Source organism: Ambystoma mexicanum, chromosome 5p (assembly GCF_040938575.1).
Source record: "Ambystoma mexicanum isolate Mex_15411 chromosome 5p, UKY_AmexF1_1, whole genome shotgun sequence".
NCBI lineage: Eukaryota > Metazoa > Chordata > Amphibia > Caudata > Ambystomatidae > Ambystoma > Ambystoma mexicanum.
Window position 1 is genome coordinate 190,551,727 of NC_090930.1, and position 21,378 is coordinate 190,573,104.

At 45.2% G+C, this 21,378-nt stretch overlaps 1 protein-coding gene across 1 annotated transcript in view; it reads left to right on the forward strand.

Moving 5' to 3' along the window:
• The window catches only part of CAPN6 (calpain 6), an 831,133-nt gene that overhangs the window by 363,370 nt on the left and 446,385 nt on the right, over positions 1-21,378 (forward strand). The gene's annotated exons all lie outside the window — the stretch shown is intronic.

The window sequence follows — 21,378 nt, forward strand, 5'->3', positions numbered from 1 at the left end:
GAGGTTTTCCCTTTAGCATTGCAGATGCCTTGGAGGGCGGGGCGGCAGACGGTGGCGACCACCACTCCCAAGCTGGCTGGCTGGGTAGCACCGCTGTCGCCGCCTGCACGCGCGCCCCGCTGGTCACCAAATCACGTGCTGAGTTCCACAAGCTTGATTTCATTAGAGTGGGTGGGTGGGAAGTTGGAGAGAGCAGAGCTGGAACTCGGCGGAGGTTAGAGCAGAGAAGTAAAAGAGAGAATTAAAAGGGGCAGAACTACTGTGGTAAATTTTGCAACCGGTCTTCCGCATTTTGGTGGCGTGGTTGGCGAAGGGGACAGAAATCCCCCTCTGCCAACTTACAAAGGCATGCATGTAGACAAAGCCTGTTCCACTGATTCTGAGATACAATTGATTGGAAATGAGCTGTTTTATGCAGTAAACGTAATTCCAAGGGGTCTGTAAAGAGACATCATTTAGCCATGCTATTGACCTTAGATTCCTAGAATTGTTGGGTTATATTATGATATTAAAACATTATGACACTCACAACTGTAACACAACCAACACTTTCTTTTACCAAACGCAGGCTGTCTCATATAGTTTGTACAATGTACTCAGACATAACAAATAAAACTGTACGACCTCCTTCCATTTTACAGGGTCTGGTAGGGACCGTTGGCCTCATTACGACCCTGGCGGTAAGGGGTTAGCGCCAGCGTTAGCTGCGCCGACCCCTTACCGCCAATTACGAGTTCCCTTTCCGCCATGGCGGTTTTTACACCTGCTTTTAGCGGGTGTAAAAAACCATGGCGGTAAGGGAACTTGGTGTTAATTACGCCACCGTAATTTACGGTGGCGTAATTAACGCCTTCCCCACTCCCATTATGCCCTATGGGGCAAAAATGGGAATGGGGAAGGGTAAATGGGGATTGGGGATTTACCGCCCCGCCAAGGTCGGAATGGGGCGGTAAATCCCCTTACCGCCATGGCGTTAACGTAGTTAGCACCATGGCGGTAAAGTCACGGCCCTGGCGGTAACTTACCGCCAGGGTCGTAATATGAATCACTTTTAAAACAAGCTCAGACCGCTTTGTCAAACGCTTTTCTCTGGGGACGGCTCCATGTGCCAGGACAGCTCAGAACAAATGCAGAACAGGCGGCTTCTCTCGCCTTGCACCAAACCCTCCAACCAAATGGAGAAAAAAAAAACACGGAAATCGGCTGGCTGCGGGGTCATGTCGTTAAAAGTTCAACCATCAAACCGTAACGTCAACAGGGCAAATAACAACTGGGTCACTGCCGCAATATGCTAAAGTCGTTACTGTAAAGACAGTCCATCAAAGGCACAATTGGTTGTGATGCAAATCGCATGTAAACTAGTGTAATCTGCATGTGTTTAAAAAATGTAGCAAAGGAACAACAAGTGCTAAAATAACACGTACATTTTAGTCACACATCAAATCTTTGGCCATGTCCGCTCCCATTGCTGGCCTCACTACTGCTGGAGGTTATTGGGTACTGCTGCTGCGCCAGAAATCGAGAAGGTCCAGCTGTACAGACGAGAGTAGCCTGTCCTCTGCTCTTGCCCAATTCCAGAACAGAGAGAAGGCCAGTAAGGATTCAATATATATGTTATATACGACAGGTTATTTACATGCTTTTAATACCCAGAGGTTTCTAAACGCGGACCCGGGGTTCGAACCTGTCGTGCTGCCTGTTGCCTTGAGTTCAAGGCGAGAACGTTGCCCCTGAGCTATCCTGCCCAGATTTAGGAGTAAAGGTAATAGTACCCCAAAAAGGAGTGGTGCCTGGGGAGGGCAGTGCCTCTTGAGGGGGCACCGACTTTCTCATTCATTGAAGTTCTCAGTGGGTGGTCAAAACTGTTTGTTTGGGCACGGGCGTTACTATTGGTTAAATAATAATACAAATACTGTATAAAAATATGTCCAATGTAAAGCGCTTTGGATAACAGCGCTATATAAATAACACATTATTATTCCAGTTCTGTGCTGGTGATAGTGGATGTTTGGACCAGAGAACCTTACATCCAGTTCATATAGCTGTTAGGAAGCAATGTAGTGCTAAATGGGTCACTGTAACCTATTTACATGTACTCCTCTAGGAATGTCTGTGCATTTGGGACTGGGCATGCTTACAGCCCCCTATGCACAGACACCCTTATTCTGAGTCCCTGCGTCCTATATCTGCCTTCTACATTTCTGGGAGGCAGGGACAAGGGCCATTATCTCAGACCTCAATGGACTGGCAGATGTTGCAGCCATTTATCCTCACATCCAAACCATCAGGCTGTCCAAATTAGAATGAAAGGCTCAAGGCTAAAAACACTTTTATTTGCGAATGTTGTGAGAAATAAAATGAACATCAAGCCCAGAATGTATTATGTAGGGAGTGGTTCAAGCATACAACCCATGTATCACATATTTGTTAAAGATAACAGTCTCTGATAATTTTTCTATTCCCAAAGTGTCCTTTGATTCTGTTAAGAACAGCCAGGAATCCTCATTGTGCTATTGGTCCCATTTCTCTTTTTATAGCAGTTTTTCAAAAGGGTACAATAGAATTATCTCAGACTTTCCATACCGGAATCAATACCTCCTAACAGAAAATAATGTTTATGATTATTCTGGGTTTTGATAATGAGCTTTTTTTCTGTAAGACAAACATAATGTTCCCATTATAAATCCAATCATTCTTATTATGAGTTTGATGGTAATTTGTCAGTAAATCTACCAAATTACTGCCAAACACAATTCTCATTACTGCCATTTGGTTCTGTGGATTTACTGCAGGATTACAAGTAGTAGTAGAGCGGTGTTAATCACTGGTTTTGGTGTCCATAGCAATCGATAAGGATTTCGGCAGAATTACCGTCAACGATAATTCTACCAGCAGTAATTCTGCTGATTTTGCCGATTTTGGGGGGTAAAGTGGATGATAGACCTCCAGCTCTTTTGATGAAAATACACATAATTTTGTCTCTCAAATGACCCTTTCTTCTAAGAAAAGGTCAATCTTAGATTAAAACCAATGATCTGTTTCTTCTGTGTTGGTACTACTGGTGACCAAGACTTTTGTGACAGTATTTTCTTATTTGTATTTTAGGATCTAGCTTCAAGAAACAGCAGGATGCTTTACATGAATAAGGGGGCACACGTTATGACAGGGCATTAATACATCAGGAGCAATAATAAGGGTGGAGGGTGGGTCAGCCGGCAGGTGCGACTGAGGGTGTTCATGGTGCACACACACTAATAATGATCAAAAACAGAAAATAATAAATGCAATAGTAGACCCTTCTGCCTGGTCGTCTGTTCCCTTATAAGGTCTGTCAGAAATCCAATACCTTCTGCAGAGCCTATTTCTTCAATCCCCCAGTGTAGAAATTGTGCCCTTGTTTTGATTGCGACTTTGCAGCAGGACACAGGCAATGACAGTGTTTCTCTCCAGATACTATGTTGGTCCCCACCTCAGAGGATTCTTTTGCAGCTGTTGCTCTCATTCTAATTTTAACCACATCCCCTTTGATATATTTGTGTTTTTTTCTCTGGGCATGCTGCTGTCAGCAAACCGATGGTGCCTCAAGCAAATGCACAACTGTCAAAGAGACAGAGAGAGAGAGAGAGACAGAGAGAGAGAGAGAGAGAGAGAAATCAGTGTACGAGCAGGGCAGGTAATCATCCTCATCACATAGCGAGCTAGTATCTTGGAAGCAAGCAAGACTGGAGGCAAGAGGTCAGTGTTGCTGGCATGGACTCAATTCTTCATGTTTTAGTTGAGCAGGGTCCTGTGGCTGCAGGTCCTGCATGATCCCAGAACCTGCAGTTAGCATGGAGAGGTGATGCTCACAAGAGGACATGCACAAGCGTACTTTGGAGTGTGTCCTACGCTTGCACACTTATCGCTGTATAGATATCCTAGGGATCTACTGCCCAATCCCTTTCCGTCACCACTCACACCACAGCCCTTGTGTCCATCGACAGCATCTTGAATGGGCCCATGCTGATCAGCGAGCAGGTGGGAGGTGCAACTGATTGACTCAAACATTATACTGGCACTGCTTAGGCCTTCTTTATTATTAACTCCACTCACCCGTTGTCACCTCTCCTTGTAACCTGCCCCTGCACACACCTTTGCAGAACCTCTGAAAAGGTGGGGGGTGAAGAGGAAACACATTTGTAAGAGTTCTCCCTCCATGTCCCCTGCCCCGGCTCTACCTTCACGTTCTTTCCTCTAAGCCGCTGCTTGCAGCTGAACTCTGTCTCAGTCAGTCCCATCCTTATGATTGAGTGCCTGCTATCTCTCACCTCCCTGCCTCATTCCATTTCCTGCCCTTCACCCCAACTCACCCACTTTCACATCCATTCATCCTCCCTACTTTACCCAGACCCAACCTCCATCATCTCTTGACACATCCAACCTACATCACGCCATGTTACCCTCCCTTACCAACTTTGATTCACCCCCAGTCACCACCCATGTAAAGGACCCTACCTCACCCCCACACACTCACCCTGCATGACCCTCTGTCACCACCAGCCTTGCTGAACAACCTTACGTCCTTTCTTCATACATAACCACATTACGCTATGACACTCCTACTCTAACCCGCCCACTTTTATCCTTAGCAACCCACCCTCCTTCCCCCTATTGTGATCAGACCCATTAACCCCACCTACCTTATCACACCCCTTTTCACCCCTATCTCATTCTATTTCCCATGCATTCACCCTACCTCACACCTTAACCATCACCCACCCCATTTAACCTGCAACAACCTCCCCTCCTTTCACCCCAACCCCTTGTCAACCCACCTACCCTATCTTACCTCTATCCTCCCACCCTATTTTACAGCCCTTTACATTCACCCATGGAAGCTCACCCCATTTCAGGCCCAATCATCCTCATCCTATTTTGAATCCACCGCTATATAACTAAGCACACACGAGTGAACAGAAATACTAATTGTTGGTTCAATAATAGATATTGTAGGACAGCAAACAAAAGCTGCTCTGGTGAAGGCGTTAAAAGGTAGGGAGGTCAGTGCAACTGGTAAAATAGCTAGTCTAAGGCATGATTACAAGCTTTTATTGGCCAGGAAGAAGAGGGCAATGTATACAAATATTCGGACAGCTCTTGGCAATGTGGCTGGTTCAAATAATAGCAAAAGGTTTGATCCCTGGTGAAAGACAACATTAAGCCTGATCACAATACCGCACTGTGTAATATCTCTGTGGGTGAATGGCTGGATTACTTCCAGTGAATGTATTCTCAGGGGTGTCAGCCTACGATGAGTGCAGAGGTGAGGGGCAAAGTGAGGGGAGTGATGGAGTATACTTTGTGTGCTACTACTTACAGAAATTACCCTATCACCCCATTGGATGTTAAGTGGGCCATTCAGGAATAACAACGTGGTAAGGCCCCAGGCCTGGATTTTATACCTGCAGCCCTTTTCAAAGATGTTCAAGTAGTCTGGATCCCTTTCTTAACAACATTTTTTGATGGTGTTCTCTCACCTAATACTCCTCCATCTAGTTGGAGGGGGCAGAAATTCTCCCGATTTTTAAAAAAGGTAACAGGGATCACCCTTCCAATTACAGGCCTATCTCTTTGATAGACTCTTTGGCAAAAATGTATTTGAGGGTGATTCTCCATCGTTTGGAGGATTGCATGGAAAACCTAGATATTCTTTTGCATTTCCAGGCGGGCTTTAGGCCATGGGTTGCAACTGTCGATCAGGCGATGAGGCTAGGCCCCATCTGTCAGAAATATGTGAACTTAAGTTCCCAAAGCTTCTTCCTGATGTTTGTGGATCTCCAAACCCGCCTTTGATACTGTGCCCCGGGATATTTTAAGGGTTGTCTTGGAGGAAGTAGGTATTCTGCTAACCTTGTTTAGGGCCATTAAGTCAATGTATTTTCATAACAGCGCACAGATCCATTGGGGGTTGCATGGAGAGACCACAGACTCAGTTTCTATTGGGGTCAGGCAGGGGTGTGTTTTGGACCCCCTGATATTTTTATTATCTATCACTAGTATTTTTTCTGCATTCGAAGTGGCAGCTTTGGGCGCTCCAAGATTGGGTAGTCATAAATGGAGCCTCCTTTTGTTCGCAGATGATGCTGTTTTGATGTCCATAACCCCAAAGGGGCTGCAGAACCAATTGGATGTTTTTGACAAGTTGTGCGCTGCAAAAGGTCTGTGGATTATCTGTCCTAATACAAAAACAGTGCAGTGTCATCAGGTTGGTCGTATGGCCCGCAGGGGGATTAGGTTCCATTTGAACTCTCAGTTGTTGGAGACAGTGGAGTCTTTTAGCTACTTGGGTCTGATAATCTATAATAAACTCAAATGGCTTAGTCAGGTTGAAAAAGCTCATTGAGTCATCTGCGACCATGTGGTTTAATATGGAGTCTTGTGAATCGCCTGGATGGAGAGTTACTTTCAATTCCGCTCAAGATCTATCAGGCCCAAACAATATCTGCAGTGTCATATGTAGCTGAACAATCAGGTTATGGTGATTGTACCTCCATCCAGACTGCCGAGAATAGATTTTTGAAAACTCTGCTCGGCCTTCCATTAAGTGCTCCTTCTAATCCGGTGGCGTGTGAGTTTGGCACAATTAATTAAATAATTAATTAAATAAATAATTAAATATGTCATTATGCTTCAGCCTTTTCTTTACTAGCTTTGTATTAGGACCACCAAAGCCCTTTTGTTATATCAGGACAGTCTGTTAGAGGTTCTTCGCGCACTCGGTGGAAAGCTACTTCCATGGTTTTTACATGTTAGAAATATGTTAACCAGTATTGGGCTTGCGGACCAATGGAGAACCCAGAGAAGTTTGGGGCCGGATACAAACGTTATGTCAAGAAATGTTTTACGGAATGGGCTTGGAATAAGATGATAGCTGTTTGGCAAGGAAAAAGTCAGTGGTTTATCTGCAGCTAAAAAAGGATTGGCTTATTTAGATTTTCAGCTTACACCCAAACTCAAATGCTGGTATGTTAAGTTTCTGCTGGGTATTCTACCACTGGCACATGTTACTGCCAAATGGAGAAAAGGTAGTACTTTTAAGTTAACTATTTACCCACTCTGCATGGATGAAACCGAAGATGTAGTGCATCTTTTCATTTTTTGCCCATTTTATCGTGTGGTAAGGCGGCAGTGGCTTAGGCCATTATCGATACATCACAAAGTATTGTCTACTCAGTTGGCCCTTGTAGTACTTAAAGGTTACCCTTCTCACCCACTTGTGTTGGCAGTTTCTGTCTTCTTATCTTCTGCTTTAAATGTATTTTATTGATAAGCAATGTTTAATCCATTGTATTATCTAAAGGGGTTGGGGGTGAGCGGGAAATGATTGTTGTATGTGATTCATGGCGATGCAATGGTTTTTTTAATCTGTTTTAACTGGCTGGCATTCATTTTAACTTGGGTTGCTAATCTTTATCGTGTTTCTGAGGAAATAAAGATAAAGAACTAAGCACACCCATATCGCCATACCCTACTTCACCTACACCCCATTTAACCCATCAACTTTCAACCCCACCTTCTTCACCGCCTTTCACCTCCATCCTAGCCCCCACTACCTCATCCTTTATCCGCCTACCCTGAGTCTCGCCATCAACCTTACCTTATCCCCTTTTACACCCACCCACTCTTATAAACCCTTGTCAGACCCACCCTTTCCTACTATTTTCACACCATCCCTTTCAATTCCACCCAACGTACAGTGGCCCTCATTACGACCCTGGCGGAGGTCCATGGTGCAATTTGCACCATGGACCATGGCGCAGAGCTGCCAACACCGCCATGGGGGTTGGCGGACTTACCGCCCCATTCCGAGGTTGGCGGGGCGGTAAGTCCCCAATCCCCATTTACCCTTCCCCATTCCCATTTTTGCCCCATAGGGTATAATGGGAGTGGGGAAGGCGTTAATTACGCCACCGTAAATTACGGTGGCGTAATTAACAACAAGTCCCGTAGCGCCATGGATTTTTCCGCCTGCAAAAAGCAGGCGTAAAAATCACCATGGCGCTACGGAATGTCGTAGTCTGGCGGAGAGGTACGCCATGCATTACGCTGGCGTAAACCCCTCTCCGCCAGGGTCGTAATGAGGGCCAGTAACACTTTTCCCTCAACCACCTGCCCCACCTCACTCTATTCACCCCATTGTACCTCACCTGACTTCACTCCCTATCATCCTCATTGTACCTCACCTTATGTCACCCCTTTTCATACCAAACTTTTACCCTAAATACATGAGCCCATTTCACCATCACTCAAGCACCCACTCACTCTCACCAAACTCATCTCACCTCTTTCTCCTACACTTACCCAACCTACTTCACTATTTTTCACCCCATAACACCCTTCCTCACACCATTTCACCTCCCACTACCTACCCTGCCACTTTGACATAGAATCCACACACCATACCTCACCCAGTTTCACCCTCACCCATGCTACATCTGATCTTTCCCCCTCACTCACCTAACTCATCCCCATTCAGTCTAACCCACCTTACCCCATCCTCCTTCATCACCACCACCCACCTTTCCTCACCCTCTTTCAACTCCAACTACCACCTAACCCCATCTCCTTTCACCCCAACCTCCTACCCTACCTCACCTCCTTTCACCCACCCCCTCGCCTCCTTTCACCTACCCTCCTTCCTCCCACCATAATTCAATTTAACACAACTCTCCTTATGCCACCCTACCGCACATGATGTCACTACCCCTGCACAACTCCACCTATGTTACCTCAACCCCTTTCATTCCACCCATCTGTCACCACATTTGCCCCACCCATCCTCATCCAAACTTCTCTCATCCCCTTTCATCAGCACCCACACATTACCAAGCTCCCTTATACCAACAAACACGCCATAACTCCAATTAACCATTACCCACCAACCCTACTTCCCTCCCTTTCAGCACCACACACCCACCCTACTTCACCCACTTCAAAGCGACCTGTCAATTTTTCATGACTCACATTTACCCCTGTCCAACCAAACACACCAGCTTTACTGTCCCACCCTAATTATTCAAACATTTTAAGACCCACCCACTCTTAATTCCATAACCCACCACCCAAACTCATCTGCTTTTACCCCATCCACCCATCCTACATCAACTGCACCAATGGAATCTCTACAATACCCCACACAATACAGTGATGCCAGAAGGATATATCAAAAATGCAGGTTGTGTGCTTGTAGCACCTAATTTGCAGGCCAGATGCCGTGACACACACGTCATGCATTTTCCAGTTGCATTTTGTTTCCCATATTTCTCATTAATCACACCTTTTGTGATACAGAGGTGCTGCAGAATGCCCACTCACAGACACATCACATGGCAATGTCTTTGCACATGTTGGGAAGAACTGGATAGGTGATAGAACAGGTGGCAAATGGCATGAGTATTATGCTGATTTGGTGAAACACCCCATCCTTCGATATGTAATCATAAAGATGCATCTTTCTCTGAAAAGAAGATGTGGGACTATATGTGCCGAAACCTGCGGATGGGCCCTGTACGGACGAATACTGCAAGGACAACGTCTTTGTGCACCTATTGACATATCTCAGATGAATCATTTCTCACTCCCCCACCCTTTCCATCCCTTCTTCCCACCACCACATAGCATAATATATTTTTTCCAATGCACTCCCCTTCTGCAAATCAGCTGCCACCAGACACCACGGTAAGTGGTTGCTTCACGAGCTATTGTGCGGTAACTAAGGCTGCCTGCATTCAGCACACATGGTAGTCACCTGTGCAGGGACCGGCAAATTGGTGCAGTATGCACGGATACTACAGGAACATCACCGTCTTCGTCCACCTAATAATCACACATCTCAGATGAACCACTTCTATCTCCCCTGCCCTTTCCACCCCTTCTTCCCACCACCACATGCCTTACATTATACTTCTCAGTTCCTTTCGGCACCACACTGTCCTCTGATACACCATGGCAGTGTTTCCCAAAAATGTTGCCGCACACCATGCTTCCCTCCAGCCAACCACCGGCTGCTTCTTAAGTTTGCCGACATTGCGAGTGCTGACTACTACACTGCACTCTGAGGTATTGCTTTTGTGTACTGAATAGAGTGCTGGGAGCAGGGCCACTGTTGCAGGCATTTTTTTGGTTTGGTTGGCAGTAACGCCATACTGTGTGAATGAAAGTGGGTATGGGTGTTTGTAGAATCTGCGAACTGCAGCATGTTTCCATGCATAGCTGTATTAAGGTTTGGAGGTTGGGTAGCAGTGGCTGTGGTACGTGTGTGGAGTGTGATACCTGGGCACATGTTTCCATGAATGGCTGCATTACGTTGCAGTAGGTGTGGGCAAGGCCTAGACTATTGGGTGCATGGCCTACAGCCATAGACCATGCACCCAATAGTCTATGCCTTGCCCACACCCACCGCAGCAATGCAGTTTAGACTGCATCTGTCATCTCAGAACAGGTTATCATGCCATGTTCTTTCTGGAGAGGTGCGCCTGCTACCTTTTTTAAAATATTTGCAAGGAACTTGGGGTTGGTCACCCTGAGTTACCCGGGGGCAACCAGACGTGGACTCCCTGCTCACTGTGCTCAGAGAGACAAAGCTTCACTTCACTGATGAGGCCCAACAAGGCTGAAACACGTGTATGGGGTTGCTTTTGGTACTCTTGTTCAGAAAGGAATTGCCATAGCATTTTGGTGCTGGACTGCCCATGTGGGCGGGACAAAGTCTGATATGCAAATGGTATTTCCCATCTGTGAAAGGTACAGTGAGCAAAAAGCGTGTGCTGCAAACTCTCATCTCAGAACAGGTTATCATGCCATGTTCTTTCTGGAGAGGTGCGCCTGCTACCTTTTTAAAAAAATATCTGTCAGAGGGTGCTCCCCTTTATGGAATGGTTGTGGAGCACATTTGACTCTTCATAGAGCACCAGAAGTGCGCTGACATGCATGTATTGTTGCTTCCATGGGTGCAGTCATTGTTAGAACGGTTTTCGGTGTATGGCTGGAGATTGTGCATTGAAAAGTTCTGCAGTGTGCCCACTGGGTGCATTGTTGGACCACTGTCAGTATAGAAGAGGGTAGGCTTGAAGTGAATGATGTAGGTGCTTGGATATTCTGGTTTCTGTAGCCTCCTGGGAGTAGGCCCAATGTTGTGAATATTGTACGGTGTGATTGACAGTGGCACAATACTTTGTAAATGGAAGTGGGTACGGATGGCGGTGGCATTGGTATGTTTGTGGACTCTGCTAACTGTTACATGTTTCCATGCATCATTGTCTTATGGTGCTGGGGTTGGATAAACGTGCTGCTGGTTATGTTACATTTGTGGATTGTGGTTTCTGGCCACATGTTTGCATGCATGGCTCTATTATGTTGTGCTGGGCGTGGGCAAGCAGTAGACTCTTGTGTGCATGGGCAAAGGCATGCTGGGTGCCCCTCTGGGTGATTTTGGATGCTGACATTATGGATTTATTTCCAGACCTTTGTACTGAAGGTGCTTTGGAAACACACACAACGTGTACTCGGAGTGTTGAACGGTAAATATGGAGTGCTGTACAGAAATGATAGTGTTGGCTGCAGAGTTCTTGGCTGTGATTGCTGCATGCATGCATGATTATTTCACAGTACTCAATGAGGGAGTGCTGGAAGAAGAACAATGGAGAGGGGACAAGGACTGTCCCTGCTTCACTGGGGTGTAGCCCTCACTATAGCTGGGAAAGCTCACATGTCGCATCCTGCCATTCTCAGCATAGTGGGCATGTGAATGGAACTGTTGCGATTATGGAATCAGGTGTCAAGGGTGTGGTCCACAGGAAGCGGCGGTACTACTTTTTCCCAATACTGTCTGTGTAAAGAGGTTGGTAGAGATGGAGAGACGCACAGTGCTGCTCGTGGGTGATACATTTCTACATGATCTGCACAGTTATGCCTTGCAAAGAGGCGTTGCTGCTATATTCGGGTTGGAAGGAGTGGACGCTTTGTGGGCCAGTCTGTATGCATGCAGTTTTGGTGGGATGGTTCGTCTTTGCAGATATGTTGCCTCTATTGTTACTGGTCAAGTTGTCGTGTTACATTATGGAGGTCTACATTTGGGTTATATGCTGTGTGGATGGTTGCTTCGTCACCTGAAGAAGTTGATGAATGCAGTAATGCAGATTTTCCCACTGCCAAGGTCGTTTTCTCAACCATTCCACCAAGAGGAGTATGGGACCATGCCGGTGTAATTTGTCCCCAGCCAGAGCTCGAAGGTGTCTTATAAACAGAAGCATGTCTGCATTCATGTGCACTAATAGAATGTTCTCCACCCACTATGAGAGCATGAAGTTGCAAAATATACAGTACTTCCATGCAAATGGCATTTCTTTGAACACCATTGGCAATACCATTTTCTTTTATACTGTGCAAGAAGCGTTGACCATAATTCAGTAAAAATTGAAGGAGGAGAAACAAACAGAAACTCATTCTATGAGAAAAAACAAAAATGGTTGTTTGCAAGCACTTAAAAAAAAACACGTAACAAAATAAAAAACAAAAAAAGACCAAAACTTTTCAGAGGGCCCACTAAAAACCCAATCCCCTACCCTGTTTCACACTCCCCCCGCACCTCATTTCCCCAGCACGAAAACTCTGCGGATTCCATGGTAGTTTCAGGATTACCCGTGCCACATCCGGCCATTTTCAGGATGGGAGCCATGGAAATGGGACTGTGGAGGATATGGCATTGCACAATAAGTTTTGTGGTTGTTGTGTGTATGCAAAAACTGTGGCAGAAGGTCTCTTTGCACAAATAATTGCAGAAGGCTATGGTGGAAGTGTGCAAGGTAAGGGCCAGGCATCGTGTTTGTATGCATGTACTGTATGTACTTGTGTGAAGTTGGTAACATGCATTCAATGCTGCTTTTGTGCAATAATTTTTGAAAGGTTTGTAGTAAGTGGGGTACTGCGGAAAAAGAAAAAAAACCTGTAAAGTGTACAAGGTAAGTGGAAAGCATCCTGTTATGAATGCTATGTGTGTATGGTATCATATGATGTGAAATTGTATGACATGCCATTTGTAATGCGCCTATACACAAGTCTTGCAAGACGAGACGAGGCAAGGGAGAGGGAACAGAGGGGAGACAGAGACACAAACCTAGTAGGTCAGGTCTCACTCTGATCGCCCAAGTGCATGGGTAGGTGGAGGGGAAAGTGCAGTACATGGGAAGAAGATCAAATGACAATAAGTAAAAATATGGCACGATTGTGCCCAGTGCAAGCATAAGTGCAGACATCAGGTGGTGGTGGAACTGTTTGCGATACAGAAAACAGTCCCCAAGTGCGGGGATTGCCAGAATGGCAGTGCAGGGGTGCTACCGGCAGGGGGAGGTGGCCTGGGCCCGACATCACAGAGTGGCCAGGTAACCAGTGGAGAATCAGTTGCAGCCAGGAAAAGCAGATGCAAAGAGAAAGGTTTTGAGGTGCTCTCCTCAAGTTTCAGGGAGGCAGGGAGGATGTTGCAGAGGGAAGCCCCAGCCAAAGAAAGAGATCTACCACCAACTGGTTGCTTGCAGAAGCGACTGACCCTGAGTGAGTTGGAGGCGGATGTGGGAAGAGCTTGAGCAGGGAGATATTTAGGAAGTGAGCGTTGAAGGTATTGAGGTCCCAAGGCCCAGAAGGCCTTGTGCATAATGCAGAGGGTTTTCACCTTATTCATCGCCGCCACTGGGAGCTATTGCAGACATTTCAGTCCAGGAGATATACGATCCCTGGGCTTGAGGCCAAGGACAACTCGCACATTCCTCTTCTGGATGAGTTGCAGAGAGTGGAGAGTAGAAGTGGGCAGATTTAAAAAGAGGCTGTTGCAATAGTCCAGCGTACAGAGAACCACATCTGTGTAGACAGTGACCTTTTGGGAACTTGCTTTAGGTTGGTAAAATACATTCACTGCAGTTTTTGGTGCCTTATTTTTACGATTTATGTAGGAGATGGGTTAGTGGGAAAACAATTCGTAGCATTGTTGGAAGGAAAGAATAGAAGTTCTCTTTCGATATTACAATGTATGATATGGGTAAATGACAACGCAAGCAAGCACATACCATTGAAGTGCCACTTGATGGTAGGGGATAGGAGAAAAAACAGTATCCTTTTCAAAAACGTAATGGACACTCAGTGGCAGATACAGTGCACAGAGGCACTTATAACAGAGTTGTAAACATACTGCATAAAAAGTATTCATACCTCTATTTTGTAGTGATGGGTGCTCATGTGGATGAATGTGGATGCACAAATATTGCAATCTTTTACTGAACTTTCTACTGGACATGCTTTCGAATGACAAGACACTTCCAGGCTGAATTTGTAACAGTAAATATGAAGTGTTGTGCAGAGCTGACAGTGTTATTTATTCATTTATTTATTTGCATTTTTAAAACGCACAGCTGCCCTTGGGCATCGTGGCGCTGTTACAAGAAAGTTTACTTGGCATGGGTGGGTATCACAAAGTCAACATTACAGACATAGCTACAGTTCTGGGGTTACAAGGGAACAGTGAGCATGGGTACAGTTGTATATTACAAACATTGTTCATATTGCAGTAGTATTTTAGGTAGGAGTCACTTAAATAAAGTGGTTTTCAGTGCATTTCTGAATGCCATGAGGGATGATTCAGCTCTCAGTTTGGGCGGTAGGGAGTTCCAGGCTTTTGCCGATAGGACTTCGAAACTCGAGCCGTCAGCTTTTGCTCTATTGAAGTTGGGGACTGAGAATTAGTTAGCGTACAGGTACCTTTTCGGTATGAGTGTCTGAACTGGTTGTATACGTTCAGTTAGGTAGCTAGGGGCAGATTGGGATATGTATCTGTGGGTAATGATGAGAGTCTTGAACTGGATGCGCTCTTTGACTGGGAGCCAGTGAGCATTTTGTCTTGCTAGTGAGATGTGTTCCCTCCTAGGAATGTTGAGGGCTGCTCTCAAGGCGTTGTCCTGAGTGATTTGAAGTCTATTAATGTTTTTGGTAATAGTGCCTAGTAGGAGGACATTGCAGTAATCCAGTTTGGCACCTATGGTGGCCCTGGCGATGTTGAGGCAGTTTATGGTGGATAGGTTAGGCTTTACTGCATTGATTATTTTGGTTGTTAGGGCTGCTGAAGAGGAGATGTAACTAACATGTCTATCCATGGACAAAGTAGAATCTAGGTATACTCCCAACGTTTTTACAGCAGAGGAGACTGAGATTACCAAGTTCTCAATTAGGAAGGTGGTGTGTTTGTTGTCTAGCTTGCTGAGGGATTCTTTCTGGCCCACCAGTAAGATCTCAGCCTTATCTCCATTGAGACAGAGGCCGTTGGCTGAAATCCAGGCCTGGATGATGGCATATGTGTTTTGTAGGGTTTTTAAATGTTGCTCGTAATCACCAGTTAATGGGAGAAGAATTCGTGTATCGTCGGCATAATTGGAGAACGTTATGCCAAATTCTTCTAGGTCGTTGAATAGAGGGAGTGTGAATAAGTTGTATATATAGTGTGGGGGAGGTGCGGGACCCTTGTGGTACTCTGCAGTTGATGGGGGAAGGAGTGGCTGATGCTTGGTCTGAGTAGACCCTCATAGCTCTGCCCTCCAGGAAGGATGAGATCCATGTTGTGGCTTCAGTGGAGAAGTGAGCCGCATTGGTGAGGTGTGTCTTTAGGGTTTTATGGTCGACTAGGTCGAACGCTGCCAACAAGTCAAGGAGTAGGAGGATAGCACATTTGCCTTTATCCATATTTTTTAGAAGTTGTTTTTTTAGGTTGAGTAGCGCTGACTCTGTGCCATGGCGTGGACGAAAGCCGGACTGTCTCTTGCCTAGGATGTCGTGAGATTCGAGGTATGCTTGTATCTGTAGATAAGCAGCCTTATCCAAAATTGTCAGCAAAAATGGCACTGTTGTAGTGGGCCTGGAATTGATGGGCGAATCTGGGTCTAGAGTGGGCTTTTTTAGCAGTGGGCGAACCCAGGCTTCCTTGAGGGAGGAGGGTACTGAGCCAGTGGCAAATGATGCGTTGATAAAGGTTGCAATGAACGGCGCTAGGGACTCAGCGCAGTCTTTGATTATGTTTGCTGGACAGATGTCCCCTTTACAGAGTGAGGGTTTTATTTGTTTCATAATGAGTAAGACCTCAGGAGCGGTTACCTTTCTAAAGGTGTTAGATGCTAACGTCTTTGATGGGATTGGTGGATGCGTGTGTGAGTATTTACCCGTACCCAATGTGGTAGTGGTCGACAAAAAATAGTGGAAAGGGAAGAAGGACAGCTTCTGCTTTACTGGGCTGCAGCCCTCGCGCTACTTTGGGAAGCGCACGTACCAAATTCCGTGCTACTCACCATGCTGGCCATTGGAAATGGGATTGTGGGGATTATCCAATCAGGTACTGAGGCCGTGGTTCACAGGAAGGGGCCGTCAAACTGTTTCACAGTACTCTGCGTAGTGAGGCTGGCTGACATGGAGAAACGCATTGTGCTGACTTTGGATGATGCCTTTGTGATAGATCTCACACGTATGCCCTGGACAGAGACTTTGATGGCAATTTCGGTTTGGAAGGAGTGGACGCATTGTGGTACACTGTCTATGACCGCAGTTTCGCTGATATGCATGCACTTTGCAGAGACCTGGCCACTTTTGCAACAGTCGAACTTGTCATCATGCACTACCGTGGCATGCATTTGGGTTAGGTGGCTTGTTTAGGTTTGTTCCGTCGACTGAAGAGGTTGCTGAATCTAGTTAAGAGGCTTTTTCCCACTTCCAAGGTGTTTTTCTCATCCCTAACAACAAGAAAAGTATGGGACAATGTTCCTGGATGTTGTTCCAAGCCAGAGGTTGGAAGGTGTCTCATCAACAGAAGCATGTATACTTTTTTGTCCAATGGTGGAATGTTCTTCTGAAACAAGGACCTCATTAGTTGTGGAAATGCAGAGTTTTTCCAAGCAAGTGGCATTTCGTTGTCACCCATTGGTAATGCTGTTTTGTTTCCCGTCTACAGGATGCGTTAAAGAGTTTACTGTAGCAATGTGAGCACAAGAAAACAAAACATTGAATAAAAACTGAAAAAAGGTGTTTCACTAGAAGCACCTAAAAGCATAAAATAAAAAATGCTCTTTTCAGAGCCGCCAATAAAAACACACTCCCCACCCTGGTTGCAATTTATTCCCGCACGCAGCACGAAATCCACGTCCAGGGATTTTGAGGGCGGCCATGAAAATGGGACTGTGGAGCCTGAGGTATTGCGAAATATCGGATCTAGGTGTGGTGTGTACGCAGAGGATTGTTGTAAATAACTTACACTGTTACATGGAGAGCTCTTCAATATGATTGGTGGATGGGTGTGGAACATTCTAACAGTACCCAATGACGGCATGCTGGAAAGAAGAAAGTGGAAATGGAAGAAAGAATGGTTCTGCTTTATTGGGGCACGGCCCTTGCCGTACTTGGGTAAACGCATGTGCCAAATAGTATCATTTTCAGTATGCTACCCATGGTAATAGGGCAGTGGGGACTATTGCAACTGACAGTGTGAGTGACAGGAAGGACCGTTAATACTTTTCTCCATTACTGTTCGTACTGAGCCGGGCTGCCATGGTTGCCATTACTTGCAAATGCAATGTAGCACAGCAGATTCGGTCCACCATCACTTACAGGGCAAACCTATGTGGCCTGCTACTCTGTTCTGAAAAGCTACAAACATATTGTAGAGCAGCTCTGGGGAGTGTACTTTTGCAGGGCTGCTGTAGATAACTTGCACCCGGAAAACAGGCCTACATTGTTCAAAAACAATCTGCCTGTCTCTATTCTCCGCCCTCTGCAACTCATCCAGAACAGGACTGCGAAACTTGTCTTTGGCCTCAAGCCCAGGGACCATATCTCTCCAGGACTGAAATCCCTTCACTGGTTCCCAGTGACTGCGAGGATTAAGTTCAAAACCCTCTGCATTGTCCACAAGGCCTTCTGGGGCCTGGGGCCAAAATACCTTCAACTCTCTCTTCCTAAATATTTTCCTTTTCGAGCTCTTCGCTCACCCGCCTCCAACTCCGGGTCAGCCGCTTCTCCATGCAACGAGTTTGGGGTAGATCTCTCTCCGCAGCAGGTCCTCCCTCTGGAACAGCCTTCCTGCCTCCCTGAAACTAGAGGAGAACCATCTCCGGTTCCGGGATCACCTTTGCCCCTGGCACTGCCTCCCTGGCAACCCCTGCACCGCGGGACTGTCTCTGTATCCCTACAGCCCGCCTCCAAGCACTTTGTCTGCACTTACCTTGCACTTGCCACCAGCTGGCCCTTTATTTATTATCTTATTATTCTACTATCCCATGTACTGCACTTTCCCCTAGCCCCTCGCACTTTCCCTTCCCCCCTTCCCATGCACTTGCGTGATCTGAATGACACCTTCTATTGCCTCGTTGTGCCTTGAAACACTTGTGTATAGGCACGTTATAAATGCCATATCATATCATATCATCATATCATATCATATCATATATCATATCATATCATATACATGTGCAATGGCACAATGTGGTGTGTTGTCAGCTTGTACTTTCCGAAAAAACACTACGTACATTGCACAACACTGCACTTTTTCGTTGTCCAAGGGTCCGGATTGTGTCCCCAACATAACGGCCCATGCGCAGCGTGGGTGCGGTTGCATGGTGACGTTGCCACTGTTCGCAGGACGCGTTTTGGTTGGCATACATTGTGCGCATGTGCATAGGTGTGCTAAGCACACCGTTGCCACTTCTCTACTGGACACGCATGCGACAAGCATTTTGGGAGACGCTGGGTGTTTATAGGGTATAGCAGGTGGGATGTTTATCTGTATCGCTACCTGTAGTTCGTGGGTGGGCGGTGTGACCTAATTAACGTGCGTTCGCATATGGTGCACAGTGGTAGCATCACCGGGACACAGAGGAACAGATGCACATGCGTGTAATTGCACAACAAACAAACTTCTGCTCCCACACATAATTATAAGTGGTGCACAACACACAGACATGCGTGTCATGCTGCCAGAGTACGGATGCCTCCATTGTCATTGCGGATAGGCCTGGCAGGTGCCTTGTGTGTAGGACACCTATCTTTTGCTTAATTGCGGTCATTCCTACAAGGACTATTGGCCGCTGAGGCATAACGGCATTTAAAAACAAATACCACACATACACTCAGCAACAATTTCAATATCATCATTTAATTGCACACATTCATACACGTCACTATAATTAGAGGGAAGCCCAAAAAGCCACTACGGAGGTAGTAGAATCTGTACCTTACTTTGTGGATTGGATATAGTATATATAGAAAAAAGGTAGATACTTTTAGAGAAAACAGATTATCCTCAATCACTTCATTAGTTGGTAAAAAAAAAATCAATTTCTATTCATAGAAAAAATGTTTAAAACAATGTTAGAATTGACAATTTCTAGATAAAAGACAAATAGTCTCAACACATTCATAAAAAGTAGGACACACAACAACATATATCCCTAGGTGGAAAAAATACACAACATGCACAACATGGTGCTACAGAATAGATCATCTACGATATTTTTGAAATCCATTGGGACCTTTTCTCATCCTCCTGAAGAAGGTTCCAGATGCTGACAGTGAACCGAAACATGTTGAAGGCGAAATCTAGTAACTGTATTAGATTAAGATTTGGACAATAGGAGATCGTTTTTCAGTTGAACAGTCTATTAAGTTTTTTTCCCTGAATTGTGTGTTTTTTGGTTTTAGTATTACTCTGTTGTGTATTTTTGCCACCTAAGGATATTTGTTGGTTTGTGTCACTAGTACTGTATTTTAAACTTTTTTTTATGAATGTGTTGAGACTATTTGTCTTTTATCTTGAAATTGTCAATTCTAACATTGTTTAAAAAAAATATGTCTGAATAAAAATTGTAATTCTTTGTACCAGCTAATGAAGTGATTGAGGAGGATCTGTTTCCTCTAAAAGTATCTACCTTTTTTTATCTACCCTTTTTCTATATATACTCTACACATTTATACACACCATTAGGAAAGGGAAGGGGTAGCAGAAGTGGATGCTCATTGTGGGGAATTGGGGATTTGCACAGGTAGGCCATGAGGGGAGGAAGGGATTGAGGTATCACTGTATCGTATCCCATCACGCAGATTTTGAGGGCATGGCGGGCTGTGACATGGGGAACGGGTTCACGTGCAGGTCTACCAGTGCTATTTCATTTTGTCCATAATATAGCCTTGTACTCAATCTTTTAAGGCGGCACAACTGTTCTCCAATTCTTCCATTTTGTCTTCCAGGCTGCCCATTTTCCTATTTACAGTTTGTTTCCTTTCCTATACCCATATGCTGTTGTGGAAGGGGTGCCACTTGTGCTGCCTTGCTTTCCTTTCCAATATGTTCTCTTACAGAAAAGAAAATGTGTTAGGTGTACATGAAGCAACATATACTACATAAATTACATTTCACACTACTGTGAGTACCAATGGGGTTAGTATCGTAAGTCATTGCGTCATGAGAAACATTTTATTCCAGCCACTTTAAGGTGCTTGCCATTGCTACATACAAAAAAAAATATTCTATACTATTCTGTACTATTGTATACTGCACCACCTGCGCAATTATCAGACAACATGTAATGTGCTTGCTACGTTGCAGTGATGTTCTGGTGTTAGTACTTTGCCGTCCTTACTCTGACCGTTCGTTCTTTGTTCCCATGCACAGTAGCATTGAGGTAAGATTGTTGAAGGGAGACGTCACTTCTGTTGTTGGTGTATTCCGTTATGGTGTAGTCCCCTGCCTTTGTGCGGTTTGCTTCATAAGTGGTGGGGCGAGTTATGGTTGCTTAGGTTACCATAAATGGCGAATTTCTGTTTTTTTTTTTTTGGTTTTACTTGTAACCATAATATGGATAGGTTATTAGTGCGAAGTAAGTGTAATGTTCCTTTCAAGTACTTCTTGCACTGAATTTCATAGGTTTTTCTTAGGGCAACTGAAACATATCGTTCCTTTAACGTTTTTTGTCAGTGAACTTCATAGCTTCTTAGTAGTGCAACTTACCCATAACGTCCCTTTAACAACGTTTTTTGTCAGTGAATATATATATATATATATATATATATATATGCATGTTCCATTTCACAGGAACAGAGAGAAACCTCTCAGGCACGCAAAATATGTCATTCATTTTACTGAAATGTGGCATAGGTGCTGGGTTGCCCAAGGACACATCTAAACGCACACCAATGGCAACATTGCAGGAAGTCTCTGAGATTTTGGTCTAGTAGAGCAATGTTTGTTTGTGCATTTATATAGCGATACGAACCCTCAGGTATCTAAGCACTGCTTATTTCCCACGGTGTGTGGTGCTCATTTAT